This window comes from Tiliqua scincoides, chromosome 5 (genome assembly GCF_035046505.1).
Source record: "Tiliqua scincoides isolate rTilSci1 chromosome 5, rTilSci1.hap2, whole genome shotgun sequence".
Taxonomy (NCBI): domain Eukaryota; kingdom Metazoa; phylum Chordata; class Lepidosauria; order Squamata; family Scincidae; genus Tiliqua; species Tiliqua scincoides.
The window spans coordinates 61,269,427-61,292,605 of record NC_089825.1 but is presented as its reverse complement, the minus strand read 5'-3'; the positions used below and the strand labels follow the sequence as shown (position 1 = coordinate 61,292,605).

General features: G+C 43.0%; 1 protein-coding gene across 9 annotated transcripts in view; it reads left to right on the top strand.

The window, feature by feature from the left end:
- Positions 1 to 23,179, top strand: part of COA1 (cytochrome c oxidase assembly factor 1) — a 107,859-nt gene that overhangs the window by 14,760 nt on the left and 69,920 nt on the right. For 4 of the 9 annotated variants that reach the window (XM_066631075.1, XM_066631067.1, XM_066631068.1 and 1 more), the window contains exon 2: positions 11,144 to 11,305. The exons of the other annotated variants lie outside the window; for them this stretch is intronic. The gene's annotated coding sequence lies outside the window, so the exon portion shown is untranslated. The remainder of the gene's footprint in view (positions 1 to 11,143; positions 11,306 to 23,179) is intronic. 9 annotated transcript variants of the gene reach the window in all.

The following is a 23,179-nucleotide window of genomic DNA, read 5'->3' as shown; positions in this document are numbered from 1 at the left end:
CACCTGAAATTGGCTCGCAATCCACCTAGTGGGTCCTGACCCACAGTTTGAGAAACACTGCTCTAAACTGATGGAATATTTCTGTCGCCTCACCTGGCTGGATAGGAGTTGAAAAAAATAATTGTGTGTGTAAGCCCAGAGTTGAATTAGGAGCTTGCTAGGAAAAAAATTGCTAAGAGGTTTCAGGCTGGCAGAACCACCATGTATATTGGAATGCTAGAATGCTGCTGTTCTGAAACTAATGCTGATAGTGTACAATCTTGCTTTCTATCTATTCAAGCTGTACATTCATAAATCAAACCTTGCCAGCAATCTTTCCTCACCATGAAGCTGATCCTAAAAAGTTACTCTGGAATATCTTAAAGCTCAAGGAAGTAGAAAACGTGAAACTGAGTTCTCAGCCTGGCCAAGACATAATGGCAAGCAGATGCATCATCAGAGGATAAGACACAAGGGCTTGTCACGACAGACAGAAAAGAGGCTCTTTCTGATATCTCTTCAAACATGACCTTTCTTTCCTTTTTGCTTTTCTCTTCTGTGTCAGAAAAAAACAAATCGCATGTGGATGTATACTGTCATATGAAGGCTATACATGTATGTATGCATCTTCATAGGTGAAAGTGTGTATATGTGTATGTGTACACACGCACGCACGCACACACACACACACACACACACACACACAGAGTGAGTGATTTTTCCTGCAGGCAGTAGGGAAAGTGTCATGTTTAAAGTGGGTCACATAGCGAGAGAAACATATCTGCAGTAGAGAGCTTGGTTCTACTAAGCCCAGACAAATTCATATTAGGGCTATGCTATTTCTCTCTCAGGCTTTCCTTCCTGGACTTGTGTTGCACACCCTTGGTAAGAGCAAATATCCCCACAGTAACATTGGTGCTAGTTGGGGTATTGCAGAGTTAGTCCAGCTGTGCTTCTGCTGCCATCAGTTAGTCACAGCCTTGTCTACACAAGTGGGTGACTGCTTCCTCCTTCAGACTTGTATCAGAGAGGTCAGTCACCCCTTGCAGTTCTTTGGCTTGCATCAAGTTTCTGATATAAAGGCTGCTCCTGACCACTTATTGTTATAAGACGTTGAAAGCTACAGATGAAAGAATAAAAAGGCAGGCTTGACTTCAAAACAATAATGCAAATGCAAGAATTGTCTTTCTGGATCAAAGGAAAGTCTGTTATCTAGCATTCTGCTTCCAAAAGCAGTCTCCCAAATGCATCGAAGCTCAGAAGCAGGAGATGAAGATAATGACTCACTCATCAGCATCTGGTGTTCTGATATCTAGGGTCTCTGCACATGGAGTCTGCAATTTTGGCAAAGAGCCTTTGATAGATCTGTAAACACACACACACGCACAGCTGCCAACACTACATTTACTTCTAACACTAGAAGTGTTAGGGGTTGGTGGGACATTCGCAGGAACGAATTGGTGGTCAGGAGGGCAAAATCCTTCCCCTCTCTTCTGAGCCTTCCTTCCAAACACCCGACTTCCCAGCCCACCGCCCAGCCATTGCTAAAGTTGTCGTCGTCCCCAACCCTGGCTGTAATACAAGAGGAAGAAGAGCTGCCATGAAATGGGTGTTTGTATGGGAGAATGAGCAAGTCTAGAGAGGATTCTCTCTCCCACATTTTTTTTTATTTGTATTACCTCAACGAATGTACAATCCAAAGGCTAAAACATTTGAGGTTCTGTATTTCCCCACCACCACCAACTGTGAGGAGTCATTATAGAGGCATATAGAATTATGACCAGTGAGGAGAGCATGGATAGGGAGAAATTTCCCTTGCTTATAATTTTAGATAGAATTCAGGTTCTTATTTATTTATACCAGAGGTCTTCCTGACCTCTACTTGGAGATGCAAGGGATTGAAGCTGGGGCTTCCTCTATACCACTAGCACCTTTCCAAACTGACCAATGCAGCTCACAGATGTGTCCCTGTATATGTCCAAATGAGGCTTAGTTCATCAAACTAAGGTATGGTTTCTCTGTGTGTTTGGGATCTTCCCCCAAGGTTGATGATAAACCATGGTTAATTCTAGCCATAGTTAAATCTGCAGTGGGCCAAGCAGATGAGGGATGTTGGCATTTCTGTTTTGTGCCCTGCTCTCTCATTCTCAGTGCCCTTGAATGGAATGCCTGGACCTGTTGCTTCCAGAAGGAATGAACTACGAACCATTGTAAGCCTTGTACATGATCTAAAGAACAGTGTCCTACTTGATTGAAGTACCTAATGCATCAGTTCCCAAAATGTAGGTTGTGATCTTTCCTTTTCTTTTTCTTTTTTTTTTTGGATCACAGAACTGACAAGACAGATTAGGCTATATGCATCAAAGGTTAAACAAGCTGCTACGTGGGGGGAGGGCACTGCTATGCAGGGCCACAGAGAAGAATTTTCTCAGGGGGCACAAAGTTTCTTTTGCGCCCCTTCCAAAGGGGGAGGGGATGAAACCGGGTGGGGGAGGGTAGTGACAAGGGTGGGCAGAACAGTGGTGAGGAAGGGGCAAAACGGGGAGGGTGGCAAGAGCCAGAAAAGTCTTTGGAGTCCAAGTCTACTGGGCTTCCCAATGCACCGTCCTGTTCTACCTGCCTGTGCAGTGTCGGCAGCTAGATATAATAAGATGGAAAACCAAACACAGTCCTAAATCTCTCTAAAACCTTTTAAATATAGCTAATCATTGCAGAAAATTAGCATCATTGTATTTAGGCTTACTAGGACATAAAGTGTCCTGTTTGCACCAAAACATACTTCTGCAGCAGCTGTAGCCCCGAAGCTGTGTCCTTGAGCTCCTATTGTGTTTCCCCGAAAATAAGACACTCTTATATTTATTTATTTTTTTGGCTCAAAAAAACATACTGGGTCCTATTTTCGGGGTAGGTCTTTTTTTTTTTAAATGTACCACAATGTACTGCCTGCCTGTCTACTCAGAAGTCAGTCCCTTTATAGTTAATGGAACTTGCTCCCTGGAAGATGTGGAGAGGGTGTCCCCTCAGCGCCCAGGAGGATGCCTGCCTGCCTGCCTACTCAGAAGTCAGTCCCTTTATAGTTAATGGGACTTAATCCCTGGAAGGTGTGGAGAGTGTCAGAGCCTGGTAGGCCGGGTTGCCTCACTTGCTGCTTCCCGCCTCAGGTCCTCCTCAGCGTCCTCTGCCCAAGCCAGCATAGCAGGCGCTTTCTAGGTGGCGCGTGCGGGAGTGCAGCGTTCCTGGTCACATTGTCCGCCCGACCCCACCCGAGGACCCTTTCTGCCCTGATCACAAGGTCTTATTTTCGGGGTAGGTAGGTTTCAGGGAAACACGGGATGCACTCCTTCATGGCAACTGGATCTACATCCAAGTGGATCTACATGCTAAAGAGCTACTGTAGCAGACTGGTAACCTCCTAGATTTGACACTGCGTTAAGTGTCAGGTATGCATTCCTTGACCCAGCTCATATGACTTTTGGTACCAGCAGCAGCGGCAACACACACAGCATCCTACATGGGCAGTGAGGTAGGAAAATATAAGATCCCAGTAAATTTTTGGGCCCTCTTCTTTGTCTCCTGGGCTCCCTTTCTGACCATTGACCTGGGTACAAATTACCGTCTTTACCTGCTGCTACCCAGTCACCATTATAGCCACACCCTTGGCATTTATATGTCAGTCAGCAGCTTCTAGGACCTCTAAAAAGTTTGAGAACCACTGACCTGAGGTGTTCAGTCTCTTTGCCTTCTTTCCAAGGACAGATACTGGTCAAGACCCAACTGTAATAATTATTTTGTTAATCTAGCAGCATTGGCATAAATTGAGTACTCTGAAGTTAGGAAACTATGGAACTCATTGACATCATTGATAATATTTTAATTTGATGTTCTCTGAATATGTGTATACTGTACATTGTCTCTAATTCCTGAAGGATACATTATTCCCGTGGTTAGTATTTGTTTTGTGCTTGGGTTGGGGACAGTGGCTTTGAATAAAATAGTATAGTTTGGTTACACACTCTGCTGTGTTATCAGCTAAGAACATTAAAGTTTTCAGTGCAGTGTACAAACAGTAATTTAAAGGGTGCTTGAAGCATCTGTTTACTATCACAGCCTCATTTTCAAGATGCTTGAGTTAAGTTGCAGTGTTCAGTGAATTGCCAGATTTGCTAAATATTGACTCAAAGTTGTGTTCCAGTCACTCTGAAGGAGAGTTCCTATACATTATCTCTATCATGAGACCTATCCTTAGGGCAGTGGTACTCAAACCTTTCCGGCCAGTGGCTCCCTTGACCCCGGTGGCTGTTGGTCATGACTCCCCATCATGTTCCTGAGGGCTGGAAGTGACATCATTAAACAGGAAGTGGCCAGAAATATTAACTATATTAAATATAATATAATATTATATTTAATATAATATTAAATATATAGTAACTATATTAATTATATTAATCATATAATTAATTAAATGCAGATCTTAAAATATATATTATTAATACACAGCAATATACATGCTTTATAAATGATCAGCTGCTGATCACTGTTGGAGACAGGATGCTGGAGTAAGTAGATATTGTCTGGCCCAGGAGGACTCTTTTTTTGTTGTTTCCGCACTGTCCAATGAACACTCGAGACAACAGATATGGGAGAAAGGGCAACTTTATTTCACATTAACAAGAGAAGAGGAGGCTGAGACCTGCAGCATCCGAGGCAGCGAAAGCCCCTGTGGTGCGGGTCAGGACCTCTGGGCGGTACCAGAAACCTCTGCCCCCAGGCGGGCATGCACCCGACTCCAGGTCGCGCCCCGCTGCTGGGCGGCGCGTCTCATCCATGTCTGTCCCTTAAGGGGAAGGCAGTCGGACCGCAGACTGCACCACCTCGAGCCGCTGAGCCTCTGAGGTGTGCCCCGCGGTCCTGGCCAGGGCCCCGTCTACGCCCTTGTGCCGCCGAGTCCCTGAGGACTGAAATAGGGTTCCGCCCTGCCTATGCCGCCTGAAGGTGCATGCCCAGAGTCCCATTCACACCTCCTAACCCGCACCACCTTCCCTCTTAAAGTGACCAATGGCAGCTCGAAAACGGCGACCAGTTAGACTCAGACTGCCTCTAGGGTGGGCGGGCGGGTATTCCCATGGTGCCCACATGCAAAGGAGGAAGAGGGCTGGGTCCTGCGCCCTTTAAAAGGCCTGCCATAGCTGCCAGCCCCAGCCCCCTTCCATTCCCCATTAGGGAGGGACTCTCGTGTTCCAGGCCAGGCCAAACAAACTCCGATCACCTTTTTAATTAGTCGATCGGGATAAACTATGTAAGCATACCAATAGAATTGTTTTATCAAATGAATTTTGTGAACAACCAGTCTGACCAACATTACACACACACACACGCCTGTGGACCCCAATCCAACTAGTCATTTCTCCCATTCTCCTTGGATAGGACTGAACCCTTTATTAATTAAATTAAATTAAATTAAATTAAATTTTTCCAGCAGCTGGTGGGGAAAACAAAAATAGACCATGAAAATATATCAGAGCTGATAAGGGTTTGATTAGGAAGCTGATTTGTCTCCTATACTAGGAGATGCACAGCTCAAGCCTATGCATGTCTACTCAGAAGTAAATCCCATTATAGTCAATGGGGCTTACTCACAGGAAAGTGTGGATGGGATTGGGCTGGCAATCACTTCATCAGTGGCTGCTAAGTATTCCCTTCAAATAGCAAGATTCTTCACTTTAAAAATACAGCCTCTCCTCTTCAGTCAAACAACAAGATTAATAAATCACTTTAAAAACAGTACCCTTTTTCTGCTCCTGTCCAAGTAAAGTGTGTGCTTGTCTCTCCCCTCCCCCTTGGCCAACTGCATGGAAGCAACTTTAAGAGCCCTGGTGACTGGTAAAATAGGAAGTGTTTTATTTGGGGAGGGGGAGGAAAGCGGAAAGGTTTGGAGATTGAAAGGGGGGAGTGGAAGAGGGAGGGGGTTTCACTTTGAGAGATTTCACTTTGATGAGAAGCTATCATAGGCTGGGAACTAGGAACCAACTGGACAAGGATCAGTGAGGGTTAAGGACTGCAAACTGAACATGCTTGGTACTTGCCAGATGGGGTTTGGAGTCGAAGAGCTCTGGAAACAACATGCATCAAACACAGAAGAGGGCGGGGCGTTTCTTCTGCTTTCAACTCCTGCTTTAAAAAAAAGCGCAGAGGATGGGCAGAAGATGGGCTCATATTCTGCCCAGGGGTGTGACTGTATCGTTGCGAGAGGACATCCCGCCACGCCTCCCCTTTGAGTTGCTGGCGCCTCCCTAAAGAGCCGCGCCACACAGTGTGAATAACACTGCCTTATTATCAATGGGTCCTCATTGATTTCAATATTTTATTTTTAATATATTAGACTTGATGCTACCATGGAATGTGACTGTATTTGGGAAAATGTTACAGATCTGTACTTTTAACAAGCTACTATGTATATTCTTTTAACAATGATAGTCAATGGGACTTACTCCTGGGTAAGTGTGGGTAGGATTGCAGCCTAGGATTGTTAAAAACTTTCCTGCTTGATGATGTAACTTCCGGTCATGACATCACTTCCAGTGGGTCCTGACAGATTCTCATTCTAAAAAGGGGATCCCGTTGCTAAATGTGTGAGAACCACTGGGCCAGAGGCATTGATTAGTTTTGCCAGACACTTTAATAAATTGATAGTTGAAGTTTTGTATGGCAGAGTCAGAATGTAATGTTCCAGTTTGGCTTTTGGACTTCTTTTTTGCTTTTGATCAGGGAAGTGGGTGAAGGCAAGGACGAAGAGACAGTGTCTGGTAGAACATTCCGTTAGATTTGCATAGGTTAACTTTCATTGGGATAATAGTCTGAAATACAAAGGGCCCAATCCTATCCAAATTTCTAACATCTATGCAACTGCAATGCAGCCCTGAAGTAAGAGAACAAACATTCCCTTACCTTGAGGAGGCCTTCATGACTGCTCCCCCCCCCACCCGAATTCAGTGTGTAACCCACTGACAAGGCTGCATCAGTACTGGAAAGCTTGGATAGGTTTGGGCCCTAAGAGGCTATTCTATCGTGACTGAGCTGAAGTTGTCAGCTGCTAGCTGTAATTGACTCACGAATTTGTTGTGACTAGAATGACTCTTGTCACCCTTGTGGCACCTTGCTCTCAAAAAGATATTTCCTAATTCTCTTTAAAATGTCAAGAACTATTTCCAGTAAAATTAAATTATACCTAATTTTGGTGTTATGCCTTATGTGATAAACATGGAAGCATCTGGTCTTTGTGAGTTTTAAAGGCACATGGAAACACTAGTCTCTCCTGACCTTTTAGTTGTGTCATCTGAGGATGCTAAACAACAACAGGTGGAGCACCTGCAGTGCTCTCAAAAGTCAACATGGAGAACATCCATACTTCCTGTTCTCGAGGAGGAGAGCCAGCCAAAAGTCTGTCGTACTTTCCTTCTGTTTTAGCTCTGGCTTTGGTAACAGGTTCCAAGGCTGAGCTTTGTCTTAAATCAAATCAAGCCCTAGAATATAAGACTTGTGCACATTAACCATCTCAGTTGGATCTCTTATCTACTGGGGGAAAAAACATGTGATCCCTGAAGCTTGGATAAACTGAAGGCCATCTTGCAAATTCTTATACTTTTGCATAGGAATTATTTGAAACTCACTCAGAGATCCATCTGCAGATGGTGGATGAGAGCTAAAAAATGAATGGTACAGTAGAATCACTTCTCCAAGCAATTTGGAATTGATTCAAATGGGGAATCTTGGTGATCATAGGGAAGTGAGTTGGCCTCTTGTTTTATGGAGTATCCGTTTCCTTCACAAGCTTACTGTCTAGGGTTGCTGGATCTGTCTTTTCTGCCTGGAAAACTAAGTGTCTATGATGGCCAGGGTTACCTTTCTCCAGTTATGTCTGGTATATCACTTGTGCCCTTTCTGGGAAAATGAGGATCTGGTCACATTCTTTCATGTATTTTTAACCTTGAGAATTTGCTTTGGCAATGTGCTGTGCTTAAAACATCCCTTAAAATTATTTGGAAGCCTCAGTTGGTTTAAAGTACCATTCCTTGCTTCTAAAAGAATATTAAACATTGTGACAATTGATCTAACTTGCTTCCAATCCAAGGTGCTACTTCTGTTGTAGTGTTTTTGTGTTAGCTACAATTGTGTGAGGTACTTTTGGATAATTTTTATTCTTGCATAAGCTGCCTTGAATTTTTAAAGAAGATGATTGGCACAATTTCTAAATCTATCATAATGTGACTATACCACCTGCAGTTTTTTACTGTATGTACCACTTCTTTACAGCTGGTTTGAAAGTGTGAGAAGCTGTGACTTTCTAAATCATACCTATATGGAGATAAATCTATGTGTAGAATTGTTAGATGTTACAGTCTACACTAGAGAGATAGTAATCATTCAGTGCAGAGTTGCTTGATAAATGCTTCTGCTCAAATTATCACAAGCAGAATTGAGGCAGACACAGTCCACCTTGAGTGGGACATCACCTTATCTTCCTTTCCTTGCTTGCAATCCCCCTCCCACCTTCCCAGGGCAAATAACCTTGAGGAAGGATGGAGGCAGGGTCAGGTGATCCCATGGATAAGCAGAGCATTCTCCTTCTGGTTTCATTCCTGGAAACCTTCCAAAGGTCCTCAGTGGGAAAGGATGATTTGGGCATCTGTGGAACACCTGCCTCATTACCTACCCCTTCTTCTTCTCCAAGATGAGATTATTTGTCAAGTGGAAGAATATGTTTGAGAGCAACAATCAAGGTTGACCTGGATGAGGGCTCATGACCATCAGAAGGCCCACCTGGCCAAGCCAACAACCCTCAGTGTCAGTGATTATAACCAGTCCACCACCGTGGGGTGCGTGAGGATGTCATGGGAGATACAGTGCAGGGCTCTGCCTCAGGAACCCAGCCACCTAGTGCCAGTTCTAGTAACAATGAACAAATTGGAGCTTTTCAAGTGTTCCAGCTGAGCACTTGTAGAGCCCCATGGACTTTTGGTGCTAGCAGCTGCCTGCTTCTGCATCCTTACCTATTAAATGCATAGGTTTTATTTTAATTTCTGCATTGTTTCCAAGTGATTTTGTCTTCTGGACTGAGAGATGTGTTCTCACTAATTCCATCACAATTAGCATGCTTTTCATCTTCATTCTCAAATTTCCAAAATTTCTATCAAGGAGGTACTGCTTTTTGACTAGTATAAAATGGAAGGATAGATGTTTGCATTGATGTTTGCATTGTAGATAAATTCTCACTTCACTTTCTGATTTGCTTTTTGAACATTAAGATTATACCTGGGAAGGCATAGTATCATTCCTTTGTCACCTACCCTTCTTTAAGGTGTTGAGGTTTAAACAGAAGTGGAAGACGTGAAACTTCAGTTCACAGAAGTGTGTACATGAATTGCAGGCCTGTATGTTTGTAAAATTTAGATAAGTAGGGGAGCTCCTTTGGGATTTTTTTGGAGGGGGGCTTGCTTGGAATACAGCAGAATGGACTTGAATTTTCCTCTCATCTTGTCCTGTTCCCCCCCCCCCTGCTGCCAGGCTGCACTTGCAACCAAATAGAACATTTATATTTCCTATGTGGATATGGAAAATACATTCTCCTTCATCTCTAATGGGGCCAGGACTGGGGTGGGGGGGGGAAGCTGCCGGTGAGTTTGTGCCACTTTAGAAATATTCCAGACCAAATTAATTTAGATGCAGCTGTGTTGATTTCAGTGCTATCCCTCCTGCAGTTTATTCATTCTTCCACATAAGTGAAGGATGACGAGTTGAAACTATATCGAAGGTCTGTAATATAAATAATACACGGTTGCATAGCAGACTGTTAATCCTCTTTATCCTGTGCTGACTGAAGTATGTTACGTTTTAAATGCCTTGTGCCCCCCCTCCACCCAGTTAAATTGAAAATCTGCCTTGGACTGCTTACAATATAGGAGACAGGGTGGAGAGATTTGAAATCCATCTTGCAAGATGAAAATGTAAAGGACAGTTAAGAACTGATAAACGTCATAAGGGGTTTCCATTATTTTCTGTGGCAGGCATGGACAAACTTGAGCATTGCATAATCTGTTGTTTCTTTATGAGAAACCTAAGCCAGGTGCAGGTTAGTGGCTTGAACTGAATGCAAGTGGCTCAGGTTGATGGCAGACATTTCCTACTGCACCCTAAGAGCCATAGATTGGGATGACCTGTGTATACTGTACAAGTATGTACACATCTTTGAATCATAGTACTTTAGATCAGGGATTCTAATGATGCTTTTTCAAGGGCTTGTGTTGCACTTGTTAAATGACTGGGAGTCAGAAACATTTGCCACTATTGTGGCAAACTACCCAGAGGTCTGTCATTAGATCCTGATCTACTTTCTGTCAGCTTCTGAAGTGTGGTGCCTTCTGAAATGAGGAATGCCTTAATAGAGATCTGAAAGTCTTATCTGCAAAACAGACTTGTAACACAGTTGCATCACTGTCTGCATTTTTTTTTGTCCTTACAACTGTGAGGTCTAGAAACTTTCATGTGAATACAACACAAGTTTAAATTCTGTGATTCCACATTAAGTAGCGTGAATGCCAGATTTCTGCACACTTTTTTTGGTGTATTCCAGAGTAGGAGGTTGCGTTTCACCACCTTGATATTGGTCCTGTTGTTTATGTGGGTTCATGTGCTTTTAAGAGAAGCTTGTTTTAGGAATAGGCATAGAATTTGATGTTTAGCAAGACACTGTAGCATTTAAGATGCAGCTTCTTTGGAGGAAGTTGCCTTGAAGATGACAACCTCTTAAAAACAAAAATCAAAAATTGCAAGTCTATTAGAAGACTGGTTACCAGAGGAAAGAGTAAGTAAAATATATCATAACGAAGTGGTAAATTTGAAGAACATAGGTTTGGGAAAACATTCTTTTTGCTGAATTAAGCCATGCTTGTCAATGGCTTGTCAATGTGGATGTTAAGAGGCTTATTAAATGGCAGAGTGGCTAACAAACCAATCATTAATCCCTTAAAAATCCACTGAAATTTGTCATCTGGGCAAAGCATTTACTGTAAAAAAAAAAACACAAGAAAAAAAACTTTTACTTTTGAGAAGAGATAATGTCTGTCTGTGGATAATGATGATCACACAGCTTTTTGTGATTGATTTTCAGGTTTCCAAAAAGAACAAAAAGTTACTCATACAGAAATTGGGAAGAAATCGGATACCTCGTCCTTTTTACACAGATTGCCTTCATGAAAAGTATTTTTCTTCTAATTTAGTGTTTCTCAGACTTGGGTCGGGACCCACTAGGTGGGTTGCAAGCCTATTTCAGGTGGGTCCCCGTTCATTTCAATATTTGATTTTTAATATATTAGACTTGATGCTACCATGGTATGTGACCGCTTTTGGGAAATGTTTCAGACGTGTACTTTTAACAAGCTACTATGTATATTCTTTTAAAAAATGGTAGTAAATGGGACTTAATCCTGGGTAGGATTGCAGCCTAGGATTGTTAAAAATGTTCCTGTTTGATGATGTCATGACATCACTTCCGGTGGGTCCTGACAGATTCTCATTCTAAAAAGTGGGTCCCGGTGCTAAATGTGTGAGAACCACAGTTCTAATTCAGTGAGGGAAGCAAAATACATTTCTACAATACCAATGTTTGTTATGGAGCTATGTATGCTAGTACTGTAGTACAGACTGTAACAATAAACCAATCCCAATAGAACCTCAGTAGATGCAAGGTATTAAGTAAGGTTGCTAATCAACATGTATTTTATTAGTATTTTACTGATGTGACTGTAAAGCTCAGCTCTGCTCTACAAGGTAACTAATACTGAGGCCTGAAAAACTGAAACTAAAGATCTGCTAGCTTCTGCCTGTACCATGGTAAGATCTGCCTGGCCCTGTCTCAGGTCCCACCCTAGAGCTGCTAGTTCTTCGACTGATTGATCAAACACTCCTTTTTAACTATATGTACTGCAAATACTCCAGTGATAAATGTTTATTCTGGGCCCAGGTATATATATCTATATATATCACGTTGTTGACAGTGTTGACAGACTTAATGCTCCTCCCCCTAGTCCGCTCCTGGGATTGTGGTGGAGGGAAAAGAGGGAAAGGGAGCCACAAGGCAGTGATAGAAGGTCAGAGCATGGCCAACCCATTCATGAGGCCAACTGAAGTGGTCAACTCAGCAGGTTAGTGGCAGGCGTGTATCTCTTTCCATCTACTTGCCCCACTGCTTCTCCTCCCACTGCCTGAATTGGAAAAGGAAGAGGGGGACCGAAAGGAAGAGAAAATATGGAAGAAAGAAGAATGCTGAGCTAGAACACTGACAGATGGGAGGAGCAAAGGCTGGCACATAATTGGGTAAGAGGGGCAGCATTTGGCATGTCACCTCAGGGGGGCTTGGGTTAGCCCTGGGTCAGAGTGTGAATAAAATAATTCACAGGTCAGCCCTTTTTATCTGCAGATTCAGTACCTGCAGCTTTCATTATCTGTGAGTTCTGAACCCATGGGTGGCCTGACCTGGACCCTCCAAACATGACTGGAGCTGCTTTCTGGTCTCACCCAGAAGGTGTTCTGAGGGCTGAGGAGGCTGTGCAAGGAATGCCTTCAGAATGCCTTCATAAAAAAATCACTTTTGGTTTCCTCCAAGAAACTGGAAGTTGCATTGAAATGCTTTTAGAAGGCATTCTGATAGTTGGAGAGGCTGTGTGCAGCTTCTCCAACCCTCAGAACACTCTCCGGATGCGACCGGAGCACAGCTCCAATCGCATTTGGAGAATTTTAGTGCCCTAATCAGCAGATTTTGGTAAGTGTGAGGGTTCTGGGAATGGAACTCACCTGGATAACAAGGGCCCACTGTACAATATATTGGCTTGAATATGCCTCCTATAGCACATGGCCTCCATTAAGAATGTTGAGGTAAACTGGGAAAAAGCAAGATCAGGCTAGTCCAGCTTCCTGTATCTCACAGTGGCCCACAGATTGCCTCAGGGAGCACACAAGACAACAGCAGACCGGCATCCTGGTGCGCTCCCTCACACCTGGACACAATAATGTGAAAATTGGTCTTCAGTTTATTGTCTTGGTTATTGGACTCAATTTCACCCAGGTTCTCCAATTCTACTTGCTACAGTACCGTGCAGGGCTGGCCTTAACTTTTTTCCACTGAAACAGAAAGGCAGTCAATCCCTTTCTTACCATGGTGGCAGGAGGAGAAGCGGTAGCACAGTACGTAGGGAAGTCGGCCAGGTCTGTCACCAGTCAAGTACTTCCTGAGCTTCATCATCTGAATCCCCCAGTGCTGGTCAGCTGTTACAGATACCCCCCTCATTTGTTAGTGAGGGGGGGCACAAGAAGAATGGGTGCTGGAACAGATGACGAGCAATGGGTGCTGCTGTCACTCATTGCTAGTAAGCTGGGGTGTGCATGTGTTAGTGCAGGACTTTGTCAGCTACTTGACACCTGAACTGATAATAGAGCAATGACCCCTTGGTGGTGCCCTTGCTCTCCTTCTTGTTGCTGCTGTCCTAGGGGCTCTTCTTTTCTTGTGACAGATTTCAGGGTGTGTGTTCTGAAATCTGTTAGTAAAAATAAGCCAGCAAAAGGGGAGTGTGATAGCATCTCTAAGGAGGCATGTTCTCCTCCATGTGCTTGAATAGTTTGTGCTGGAGTTTCTGAAAGTGCTGATTACCCCTTTGGTGAGAGAGAAGTGTTTGGATGCCAAAGGTAGAACATGTCCTTTGCAAGCAGAGGGCCCCAGGCTTGGGTCTTGTCATCTTGGATTGCATGGCTGGGAAAGACCCCTGCCTAAGGCTTTGGAGAGTGTCTTGAATTCAGAGTATGTAGACCAGTGATGGGCTCAATATAAGACATGTGTGTATGCCTGCACTTGTGCCCCCAGGTGCTGGATGCAGGTCCCTGCACCCTTTAGTATCGCTCTGTAAGGATGGACCCAGACTTTGATGGGAGATTCACACACCGTAATGATCAAAAGATTGAGCTCATTCTTAGAAGGAAAAAATAATATTTTGTTTTCCATTTTGTTGGAACTGACATAATTCATCACAATCAAATTAGCCTCCAAAATTAAAAGTAGCATTTTCTTTAACTTGCACCTCCCCTTAATTAAATGTTACCCTCTGAATAAAATTGGAACACCCCTCCAGCTCTATTGGTGAATCAACCAAAATCTTAGTAGATCAGTCTACTGACAGTAGCTTAGAGCCCTACCAGTTACACTTAAGAAATGGGATTTAAGCTTGAGCTTAACTGGACTGTAATTATTGAGAAGAGTGCTTTTCCTACTCAAGTAGAGCTAGCCCTGTAAACAGACCCAGCTGGCTTCATCTTACATCTCGGATGTTGCGCCAAGAGAGAGTTAAACGTGTGCTTGTAGTTTTACAATTATTTCCATTTGGTTTGTGATTAACCAGCCAGGAAAGGTAGTGGTTGTTGACAAGAGGAGCTTTATTTTTGCAATATTTCACAGCAGCACCCTGCAGGGCTTACAGTTTGTAAAGTGGGTCAAGCGCTGAAAAGGACTGTGTCTTGATTTGTGGCTTTAAAAAAGAGAGAGAGAGAAGAGAGTTCACCAGTAAATGAGCTGTAGCCCTTGGGATTCTCATAGTTTATATGGGTCGTATTTTGGAACAGTAGCCTCCTATGATAAAAGGGCCACATGGAATAATAATAAACATGAGGCAACTTCCTAGCAGTCATTTATAGATGGTGCTGCTGCTGCAAGGAGAAACAATACCAACCATGTTTTGAGCTACAAGTGGAAAACGTGTACCGCTGGCTGATCAAAATGCCTTCATGGATGGAGCCAGCTCCATCATTAATAATTCTTAGGCAGCATTTTCCACTGGGAGACCTTGAAAGTGCTTTCAAAGCATCCATTAAGTAGCTTCATATAACACCCAGCTATTATCCCTCCCTTGTACGTGTGTGTGTGTGTGTGTGTGTGGGAAGGGGGATAGACCTTGGCCTGTTGCTCCTGGGTTGCAACCACTAAATGTGCATTTGCTCTTATTTTTGGAAAAGAGGCGCTATCGAAAAATGTTTCCAAAGTACTATGTGTGGTCTTACTGGACAGTACAAAATTGTGCTCTCATAATAACGTCCAGGTTTCTGTGCATGGGAACACAAGCTACTAGCATTGAAATAGGTGGTTGAGAATAAAGAAAATACAAAATCAGGCAAGGCTATAATATAAATAGAAAATAAAGCTCATCTAATCTTAAAAAGTAGCACTGTTGATCTAACATTTCCAATAAAAGTTAGCACCAGGGATGGGTTTTATTCATTTTGGAAAGGGTTTCTTTCTCTGTGCACACCCGCACATAAGCAGGGGGCACAGGGTTAAGTCAGGGAAACACACACAGCTCAAACAATTCCAGCCCTAAGGAGGTGTTAGCTCCGTTTCCAAACCTAATGCTTAGCCTCAGGTGATTGCAACTGCCATTTCACATTGAATTAGTAGGAAAGAGCTACTCAAGCCTGACTTCCAGCTTGACAACATAACCCAAACAAAACAAGTAGACAGAGGAACACTGGACTCAGCTGCAGTTCTGCCTTCAAAAATAAGCACCAGGCACTCTGAACTATAAATGTCATGATATAACTATATACTTGGAAGTGCCGTTTATGTAAAATGTATCGTGCTTTGGAAATGGTTTTTCAACAGGTTGTCCTTTTCCAAAATAAAAAATTGGTTCAAGAGTGCAGGTGCTTGAAAACGCACCTGGTGTACTTTGTCAAAGTTGAGACTTCTGGATATGAGCCTGCATGTATGGAGAACAGGGTGTGGAATGGCACTTCCATTAACCTTCCTCTGTGATGATAAGCCACTGTGCAAGCATGTTCTGACATGCCAAGACTCCAGCAAGGCTCTTCTGCACTTCACCTCAAATCATCTGGGGTTCTTTCCTAAACTGAGGAAGACTGTGTTCTTATTTTTCCTGGAAGCAGCTTGTGCAGCAAGAACTTTGGAAAAGTGATCCACACGTAGCTTGTAGGAAAGGCATGGAAAGATTCACTTGATTTAAATTGCCTGGTTGGGTCTGAGACTGTTTGGGGCAACTGTGCTGTGTTTGATGTAGCTTGCTGGGAGAGGGGAGATTTATAATTGAGGTGGGGGGGCTGGCCACATGTGTAGGGTTACAGCACCTGTCACAGGTTGTTGTCTGACTAACAAACAAAATAACAAAAGAAAAATATTTAGATATCAAGAATTCTGTGGAGGGGTGAAGTATGAAATACCAAAGCAGTTTATCAGGAAGTGAACCTGCAATTGATGTAAAGAATACAATGGCAACTCTATGTACTTAGTTTTGAAATTTGTCTGTTATCCTGTGTGCCTTGTGTAGGGTCTGTAGCTTTGATAGTTGTACTACATGCAATTTTTTTAACCTGTCAGCATATTGAACTGGGTCCATATTCTTGTTTCCAAAAGATATTGATGTATTCCAAGAGAGCAAAAACCTATCTGATGTCACTTCATCTTTTGCAAATTACATCTGGTGAGTTTATTTTTTCTGCTATCAGAAAAAAGAACTCCTCTCATTCAAGTATATAATAGCAATTGTATGGCTGCTACTTTTGATTCTGTTGTCTTGCTTGTTCTCTTTACCCATTAAGGTCTCTTAATATTTAGTTTACAGGTTAGAGAACTCTAGTATTTCAAAAAGTGTATTATATTTTTCACACTAATAATGATACTTGTATTTCCTGATACTTGCATTATTCACACTAATAACGATACTTGTATTTTCACACTAATAATGATACTTGTATTTCCGCTAGTAATTCAAGTGGCAAAGTTCTACTGAGTTCTTTAATTTTACATAATGGCTATCTTCTACTTTTATCTATTGCATGAATAAAATGTAGAAGTGGTAACTTGGAACAACCTTCCAAAATCGTTCCTAATCATTTTATTAGCCCGTCTGCCCACACGTCTACACAGAGCTAGGTTAGTTATTTGTGAGGTTAAAAAAAAAAGAAAAAGAAGCTGCCAGCTCTACAGTGTCCTCAGGTGGCTTTTATTTGTTTGGGTATTTCTATGTTTGTGTGTGAGAATCTCTTGTTGCTTAAAGCTGGTCAAAGGAGTTCACAGAAATAAAGGGGACTGGGCCAACACTTGCACTCTGGAATAGGGTCTAGATACTGATTCATCAGTGAAAACAGACTGTGTGTCAGCGTGCTTTTGTGCTGTGGCTCTGTAGAACCGAAGTGAGGGGTCAGAGGGCATACAGTCTTGTGGTTATGTTGGACTTGGCTGCTTGAATGATTGCAGCTGGATTTCTTGTGAGTTTAGCAGCACTGATTGTGGCGCATATTCTCTGGAGAAAACTCCTTGGTCCTGCTTCCGTCTTTGTTGTGGAAATGCCATGCTTTGTAGGGATTTTGTCATTCTTTTGAGGGGTGAGTGTGTGAGAGAGAGCTACGGGACTTATGCACCACACTAGCTCTTCTCATAGTCGTCCCCCCTTCTTTGCCAGAGGCAGCAGACTGGCCCTGAATATTCATTAAAAGGTCCATGGGCAGATTAGGGACATGGGCAGATTTTAAATAGAGCTTTAACGCATAGACACGAAGGGACAAACATGCTAGCGGGAATACTAATGCAAGCACACTGGGACTTGGGATCAAAATGCATTGAACATCTGCTTGCGACCAAAGGGCTTTTGAATACAGTCTGTTTTAACCCAGGAGGAGGATGTATAGGGCAGGAAGGTTCCCCAGCAGTTGTCCAGCTTCTTCCTCGCCTCTGTGCATTTTGATAGCCAAGGAGGTGTCCTGCTGACTTAGCTTTTAAATGATTGATGTGGCTGTATCAGGTAATGACAGTGATATGGGTACAGCATTAACATTTAATTCTTGTTGAGGGCTCAGAATCCTGACTGTGAACCTTCAGTCAGAAAGGCTTTTTGTGCTTTTTCTTATAAGGTTAAACTAGCAGCACTGTCTATTTGCATTCTTAAGTCATGTTAACTAGTTATTCCAGGGGTTATTAAAATAAACCACATTTTTAGCCCACTCTTCCTTGATGGAGCTCAAAGAAGTGTACTCCCCCTTGCCATTTTATCTCACAACACCCCTGGGGCTGAGAGGGTGTGGTAGTCTAAGGTCACCCAGCTTCATGACCAAGTGGAAATTTGAACCTGGATCTCTCTGACCCTGATGTGTTGCCTCATTACAGTAGTGGGGAGGCATCATTCTGTAGAACCCCTGGTTGGCAAGTCCTGTTAGCAGTTTGAGGAGATTTGCCTTTAAAAAAAATAAACAAACCAATTTCACCTAGCAGTTTGGCATTGTAAAAATAATAGGCTCCAGAGTTATAATTGAACTGAAGGGAAACATTAGCTCTGCCCACTGAGTTGCTTTCATACAATACACAGACAAAGGCTTTTTAATCTTTCTCCTGTCTCTGTGTGACCAGCAACAGATGCTTTGGCAGAGCCCTCCCATTATTCACCTGAGCTTCTTAGTTCCCTTTGTTTGATTCTTGGCCTGCTGCTCAGGAGTGAGCAGCTGACATGCACAAGTGACGAACTCTGGCAGACCCGTGATTGCCATTCATACTGGTGATTAGGACAGTAAACGCCCTTTTGCTCTTACCTTAATGTGGGAGACCTGGGCAAATACAGGAATGGGGACTCGGTTGGGGGCCATTTTAACCCTCCCCCTCATGCTAGTTGCCTATTCCTGCCATAAAATAATGAGACATCTCTCTGTCCCTTTGCTGTTCTTCACATATTAGTCCACACATAGTCTGAATAGTGTGTGTCATAAGAAGGGAGCATGAACAACCAAGGTGTTCCAGTATGGAGACACATTTTTTGTGAACTAGGTAATTAGAATGCTGAAATGGGGATTTAGAAAAACATTATCTATTCTAAATCCCCAAAATATGTACTGGTTCCACTCTGAAGGTGTGTACAGTTGGAACATACATACTTCAGAGCTCTTCCCAGGTCACTGCTATCATTCCTGTGTAAAAGCACCACAAAGACCGTGCTGCACCTACATGAAAGCACTGACACAGCTATCCCTGACTAGGACATCCTGCATCCAGCATATAGAAGTTTTTATATAAATTTTTGTGAATTTTTTAAATAAAAGTTTTTATAAAATCTCCAAGATTTCATACAGGAGTTATTCCCATCCCTATCTGGTGATGCCAGGGGTTGAACCTGACACCTTCTGCATACAAAGCATGCACTCTGCTGTTGAACTATTGTCCACATTTTCTGCAGACAGTCCATATCTTTGGTTTTAGAAGGTCAGTAAAATTCCACGAATTTAAATTTTGATGATGTCATAGGACACATCCTATTGCTAGTGCATTTGTGGGGTTTCTCTGTTGGATTCAGACCACAAAGACCTGGTTTCATATCCCCATGTGAGTCCTGTGAAGCTCACTGTGTTATTTTGAGCCAGTCAGTTACTCTCTTTTGCCCTTATCTAACATGTGGCTTTTAAGGATTATTCTTCCTGTACACACTCACTTGAGCTCCTTAGGTGAAGGGCGACATAGAGAAATGAGAAATAATTCAAGTGCAGCATTAAATATAGTTAAGACTTACTGAAATCCACAGGATATAAGCATTCTTCCTATTCTTTGGATGGTGCCCATATCCTCAGCTGAGGGAAATAAAAGTCTGATGAAGGTCATTATTTGTATGAACAAGGGTTTTGCCATGCATTTCTTTTATATATTATGGTGGGAAAAGCTGGTGACCAAAATATTAAAAAAGAAAAAGAAAAAAGCCTATAGCTCGCGTTTATATGTCACACTTTATGTGACACTATATGTCACTAATTTAGTGTGTTTGCTTACTGTAAAACTATTGTAAATCTCAGGTTTCTGGGTGTAAGAAAGGGAGTCAATGAACTTGTTCTGTCTTACCCTTGGCTTCATCCACGCAAGGCCATTATTATTGTAAAAATGATGTACTTTGACCTTCCAGATACCAATAATATTTTTTGTAGCATGAAAGAGATGGATAAATGAGGCAGTATTCATGATATAGGGCAAATCAAGTGATAATTGCCGGTATCTAGATCCTAAATATTTGTGCTCTCCAGAGTGACTTCCCTTCCATAGGCAGGAAGTGCTCACTTACTGGTCCAGCAAGCCTGCAAGCTTCTCCAAGCAGGTGTAAAGTTACAAAAAAAGTCAGTCCTACATACAGCAACAAAACTTATTATGCAACTTTCCTTCTAGGACCAAACTTCTACTAGGGCATAATTTCCCCCACCAAAATAACTACCCCATTTATTTGTATCAAAAGCCAGCTAATATCTGTTGACCACACTGATAATTGTGGAGGTAAATATTTAGCTGTTATTTTAAAAATGCCCATTGCTTCCATATTTTCCTTTCTCAGATTCTTACAGAAACCACAATTCTGTTTTGTGCTCTCTAAGTTTATAGTCTAGAAACACTAATTTTCTTTTCACTGTTTCTCCTACCTCTATAGGGCTCACTCCCCACCCCCATCCATCCACCTCCAGCCTCTCATATGGAGTAATCTCTCACCACCTGCTCTTGTCTAGTGACCTTTCTTGCTCTCTTTCTTGACTGATCTCTATTTGAACCAGTTCACCTCTACTCCTGGGACTTTTTTGCCCCACCTTCAGTGATGCGTGACTGACCCTGTAAGCTTCCCAGCTCCTTTAGCTCTTTAGATTTGCTAGCTCTGCTTCTATTACACAAACCCTTTCTAGGATGTCTGCTAGTCTCTTGTACTGTATTCATCTCTTGTACTGAATGCATCTTATTGATTGTCTCTTTAAAGTTTGGTCATTTATCCCAAGTTTTAGTTTGAATCATCACTCAATTTAGAGTTTTATTTAACATAAGAACAGCCCCACTGGATCAGGCCATAGGTCCATCTAGTCCAGCTTCCTGTATCTCACAGCGGCCCACCAAATGCCTCAGGGAGCACACCAGATAACAAGAAACCTGCATCCTAGTGCCCTCCCTTGCATCTGGCATTCTGACGTAGCCCATTTCTAAAATCAGGAGGTTGCACATACACATCATGGCTTGTAACCTGTAATGGATTTTTCCTCCAGAAACTTGTCCAATTCCCTTTTAAAGGCATTCAGGCCAGATGCTGTCACCACATCCTGTGGCAAGGAGTTCCACAGACCAACCACATGCCGAGTAAAGAAAATTTTTTCTTTTGTCTGTCCTAACTCTCCCAACACTTAATTTTAGTGGATGTCCCCTGGTTCTGGTGTTATGTGAGAGTGTAAAGACCATCTCTCTATCCACTTTATCCTTCCCATGCATAATTTTGTATGCCTCAATCATGTCCCCCCTCAGGCATCTCTTTTTTAGGCTGAAGAGGCCCAAACCCCGTAGCCTTTCCTCATAAGGTAGGTGCCCCAGCCCAGTAATCATATTAGTCGCTCTCTTTTGCACCTTTTCCATTTCCACTATATCCCTTTTGAGATGTGGCGACCAGAACTGGACACAATACTCCAGATGTGGCCTTACCATAGATTTGTACAACGGCATTATAATATTAGCCGTTTTGTTCTCAATACCTTTCCTGATGATCCCAAGCATAGAATTGGCCTTCTTCACTGCCATCGCACATTGGATCGACACTTTCATCGACCTGTCCACCACCACCCCAAGTTCTCTCCTGATCTGTCACAGACAGCTCAGAACCCTTCAGCCTATATGTGAAGTTTTGATTTTTTGCCCCAATGTGCATGACTTTACACTTACTGACATTGAAACACATCTGCCATTTTGCTGCCCATTCTGCCAGTTTGGAGAGATCCTTCTGGAGCTCCTCACAATCACTTCTGGTGAAAGAAGAACTTTTCACTTGGAAAAGTTTGGTGTCGTCTGCAAACTTAGCCACCTCACTGCTCACCCCTGTCTCCTGGTCATTTATGAAGAGGTTGAAAAGCACCGGTCCCAGGACAGATCCTTGGGGCACACAGCTTTTCACCTCTCTCCATTGTGAAAATTGCCCATTGATACCCACTCTCTTTTTCCTGGTCTTCAACCAGGTCTCAATCCAGGAGAGGACCTGCCCTCCCTAACTGTGGAGTTTTTTCAGTAGCCTTTGGTGAGGGACCGTGTCGAACGCCTTCTGAAAGTCCAGATTTATAATGTCCATGGGTTCTCCCACATCCACATGCCTGTTGACCTTTTCAAAGAATTCTAAAAGGTTTGTGAGGCAAGACTTACCCTTACAGAAGCCATGCTGATTCTCCCCCAGCAAGGCCTGTTCGTCTGTGTGTTTTGAGATTCTATCTTTGATGAGGCATTCCACCATCTTACCCGGTATGGATGTTAGGCTGACCGGCCTATAGTTTCCCGGGTCCCCCCTCTTTCCCTTTTAAAAGATTGGCGTGACATTTGCTATCCTCCAATCCTCTGGCACTATGGCCGTTTTGAGGCTGTTTTGCATATTTTAGTCAAGAGATCAGCAACTTCATTCTTCAATTCCTTAATGACTCTTTGGCACAGTTTCTCTTTGCTGTGCTTCCAGAACAAGCAAAGCTGAACTGCAGCCAGAAGTGGCCTTTATTTATTTGTACGTACGTACGTACATACATACATACATACATACATACATACATACATACATACTCACTCTGCTGATTCCCCCCCCCCCATTTGCTTTTTTCAGGCACATTGACTCCCATCATTACCACTGCCTCCTCCATATCTTCTCTCCCACTAGCACATCTTTTAAAAAGGACTTGGGAGGTTTTTTTTTGGGGGGGGGGAATTGATGGGAAGATCTTACCAGCCTGTTTTCAGGTTGTGTTTGCAGAAGAGGGGTTGCGGAGGTGGTGATCTTCCCAAGGGCTTAGGAGAGCCATTGGGAACAGGATTGCAGCAGCTGCTACTACCTTCTCCAACTCTACAATTCTTGACAGTAGCGCCATAGGAGAAGATAAACTGCCCCTTCCTTTTTTTGACTCCTATTCCCAGGTGAGCGAGCAAAATGTGGATGAGGCAGTGGCTGGGCAGGTATGGAATCCCCCCTCCAGCTACTTCATTGCCTCTCCCATCCTGCTGCTCAAAGCATGCACTTTAGTCATCCTCATGACTGGATTGCCCATGAGTGTTTCTGCAGTATTTAAGTCCGCAAGTGGTTTTGCTTGCCTCTAGTCCACTGAGCCAGATTGCAGGCAGAAGCACTGGAGAGGA